Genomic DNA, 4,284 nt, shown 5'->3' on the forward strand with positions numbered 1-4,284 from the left:
GGCCCTGCGGGCGCCGGCTCGCGTTGGCGGGCGGGGGAGGTGACCGTTACCGGCAGCGCGGGGGCGAGGGGCTTCCCCCGCGGCGCCTGAGCCTGGCTGCCGTGCCCTGCCCTGCTCGGCTAGGGGCTGCTCTGCCCCTACGCGCAGGAGCGGCGGCCCGGGGCGGCTCCTCGGCTGCGGCAGCAGGGCCCGGGCTGGGGAGGCAGCCTCAGGCCTGGCTGTCCTGGCCGGGCTCTGCCCGTCCTCCTCCGGCCCCCTGGGTTTCCACGCTGTGGTGTGCGGAGCACCCTCTCCTGCAGTACCTGTCTCTGCAGCGTGGCGAGCAGCCCCGTTTCCCAACCCTGAGGGGGCATCTTAGCTTTTGCTCCGTTCTCAGACCTCTCTGGGACCCTGAAGCTTTTCTCAGCTCAGGTCCATTGCAGCCAGCAGGTGAAAGGCCGCCTCGGTGCTCGCAGAGTCACCGCGTGTTGGCCCAGGCCTGCAGGCCCACCTCTGCGTGCTGCTTTGGCACCTTGGGTACCACCAGGCTTTGAACCCTAGACTGCAGCAGCTGCTGTGGGGCGTCCTCTCCCTGCAAGGCCACCTTACTCCCTCACCCTTCTCTTTGCCTCCTGGCTCCTTCCTGTCCTTCAGCAGCCTCCACGGAGCTGTCAGCGTGGGCACGTGGCAGGCAGGCTTATAGGAGTGCCTCCGCTGAGTGCTCGTGCATGGAGGGAAGAACAACGCGTGTTTACTTAAGTGTTATTTAAGATTACTGCGCTTGTCTCAGCTGTGCTTTTCTGGGTGTACCTTCACTTCTTTACATTCATATGTGTTTCTCTTCAAAGCCTCGACCTTTCTGGTTACAGCAAGGTTGTTTTTTCATCAGACCACAGGGAGCAGGTTTGTCAGAGTACTTATGGGGCTTGCAAGACTGTATTCCCTCTTAAGACCGTCTACTTCATTTCTTTCCGAGGACAGTATGAATGCTGACAAAGATTTTCTACCTGATGTTTCCCTTGATACCCTAATTTTGATCCTTTAACTGCCATACCTCTTCCTATTCCCTCCCCCCAGAATTTTTTATTCCATTGAAAAATGGTGAATGTTGTTGTATATAAAAATGTTAAAGCATTCTTAAATAAAAATGTTAGGAAGGCAGATTAATTAATTCGACTGATGTTTTGGGGGGTATTTTAAAGGCATTCCTCTGTAAAGCATCCAGATAAAACTTAATGTAGTGAAAATAAATCCCACTAAACTGAAGACATAGTATTCTGTGTCTCCATTCAGCAACCGACTTAAATATTTGAGAAGTCTCAAGTAGAGTCTGCTCAGTTCCATAGGAAAATTAGTTCCAAAGAGGACTTCAGTGCTAATGATTACAAATATATTTCATGGAGAGCTGCATCTTGCAAGAATATCTTATCTAAGGTGAGCTAGATGCATTTGGCTGGATTCGGATGATGAGAACCACTCTTCTGGTTCATAAATGCTTATGCAGAATGTGTTCCTGATTTGGAAGCTCTGAAATGTAGAGAAACTTACTTAATTCCTGCAAAGATACTGGTTTTGTCAAATGACAGTATCTTGAACACATACACAAAACATGGTAGTCAGTTAAGAAAGACTGTGAAATTTTATTTTGCAGTTCTGTCCAACAGTGGTAATTCCAGCTCATGGTCAAGGACTTGCTGCTTCAGCCTGCCCTGGCTCTTGCAGTTTTATCTCTGGACAGGCAGCTGAAGCAATTCTGTGGAACATAATCATTTGGATCAAATCATGAAGCTTTCAAGAATAAAAGAGAATACAATCTCCTTTCCCCTTCCCCCACCAGCACTATAACACTGAATAAACATGTAAGTAATTTGCTGGCCAGAACAGAATATGGAGCACAGATGTAACACCCTGGTATTGATTGTTGCTTCTCAGTGTCAGAGGTGGCAATTTGCCCTGACTGAATCTCCAATGACCTGCAAAGATAGATCAAGTCCAGATGTTTGAACCAAGTTTTAACTTCAAGTGATGAAAGCTCAGCTACCTGATAAATTCCCCTTCTGAAAAATGCAGCTTTCCTGGAGTGATGGAGCAGGTGTATGCCTACTTAGCAGTGGCTAGATGTAGCTTTATCAGTTGAGAGACCTGAGTCTTTCCTTTGCTTTTGAGCACGTTATCTTTATCCCTAGCAAGAGGTTGTTTTGGGGTACAAAATGTTTCGAATGAAAAAGTGATAAGCACATAAATGTCAGAAAGGTACTGGAGGTTACACTGCCATATACATGGAAATATAAGGGAGGATGAATGAATGTGGAGGATATCAAGAGATGGTGGAGGTGATGTACCATTATTTATTCAGTGATCATTACAAGAAGAGTAGGCAAAAGACCATGAAGTAGTCTGTAGAGTTGTTGATGTCCACCTATTATTTACTAAGCAGAAACTGGATCTTGGCCTTCTTACTGTCAATGACAAATGTCTTCTCTTAGAGAAACAGTAATGATTCCTGTGGGTAAAGAGGACACAGATTTTCTTCCTACTTTCACTGTCTCAGAAAGCCTTGAGCTGTGTTGCAGCTGCTAGTTGAATAAATTTGGTAGCATCTGAAATTTCACAGATTAAATTATGTAATGCATTTTGCAAGCATGAACAGAAATAATCTAAATTGATTTAAGAGAGTAGAAAAATGAGAGCATGTGAGAAAATGAGAATACAGAAAAAAATGTGCAAATACGCTAAGACAAAGTATGTTAAACATTCATATCTAATGCAAGAGACAGACCAGAGCAGAACAGTTCCAGAAGATGATTATATGCTCACTGTGTGTAGTGCACAGTAAAAATGAATACACTTGCAATCGCCTCTGGCAGTAAAGCTGGCCACAGTAAATCCAGGCCTCCCATAAAGACAGAGGAAATTACATGGCATGCTCACTAAAGCTGGTGAAACAATAAAATATTGGAAGCTCTCATTGCTGGAAAGATACTGGTAATTTGGAGGGAATTTGTAGAAAACTGGCAAGAAGTAGATTGCCGGAGATACAGATTCTAGTTTAGAATGAGGGATCAGAAGATTTAGATATGTATAACTTGGCAGTAATGGCCGCTTTGAGATATTTTAATAATGTGACTACCAAGGGAGGGAATAATCTGGAATTGCTTTCAACATTCAGGGATAGAGTTATCATGATAATATTAAATCTTCTGCAGCTTGGATCCCTGAAATGGATCTCTGAGGTGTATGAAAGCCTCTCCCACCAAAAATATAAACACAATAGCACATATTGTTGTTTAGGTGAAAATTATTTTGAAATGGAAAAGAGTTTTCTTTTGGCTTTGGACTATTGCTCCTTTTTATTTGGTTCATAAAATGATAAAGATATACACCTCTTTCCAACTCTAGGTGCCTTTAGGCACTTTAAAATCACAGTAAAGTTTAATAAATTGACACAAGTTCTGTTTGCTGGTCACCACTGTTATAATTACTAGCACTATTTCTGCTGAATATTATATTAACGTAATTACTGAACTCGCACTTTAATTTTGTCCCTAACTAACACCCAAAGAAAGGTGGGTGCTTTGCAGAATGTACCAGTGGCTGAGGTTTGTTGTGCTAAAGAGTGAAATGCTGAGCTAAGGAGCCTGTGTAATGTATAAGCAGATTTTTCTCCTGAATAGAAAAGCTCATGCTGTGTACTTCTGCTTATGTCAGCTGTAGTGCATAGAAAGGCAAAAGAGACAACACTTCAGAAAAAAATTAAACTGAAATCATTGGGAGCTTCAGAGATAAAAACAATACACTGAATTCTGCCCAGTGCCCCAGGCAAGTGGTTCAGCTTGGCAGTGACTACTGTAAATGTAGTTTTCCTTAATATTCAGATTATCAGTGCTGCACTAAATTATCTCAGTTTATAAATAGAAAATTGATAGTATCCTACCCATTGGATTAAAATAGAATAGGACATAACACAGTCCCCTCCAGAATAAAAGTTTTTATTTATTTTTCCAAGCATTAATTTCAGAAGAAGAGCACTTCACTTCTGTTGCTACCTGGGTACCTAGGAAAAGGCATCACTCCAACCTAGGTTATGAGTCCTGGTTCAACAAGAGGCTTAAGCTGGTGCCTAATTTTAAGCACTGCTCCAGCTGAAGAAACGCAGCCTGCTTCCCTAAAAAGTAGCCATGTGCTTATTAACTTCATCAAATAAAGGCTCTGAATTGCAAATCTAATTCTCCAATAGGAGCTGCATTCCTTCAAAGCAAATGTCTTCGCTGACCTTTCGGTGTTTCTCTCACTCTATCAAAATTT

This window comes from Haliaeetus leucocephalus, unplaced genomic scaffold (assembly GCF_000737465.1).
Source record: "Haliaeetus leucocephalus isolate CR32 unplaced genomic scaffold, Haliaeetus_leucocephalus-4.0 Scaffold932, whole genome shotgun sequence".
NCBI classification, from domain to species: Eukaryota; Metazoa; Chordata; class Aves; order Accipitriformes; family Accipitridae; genus Haliaeetus; species Haliaeetus leucocephalus.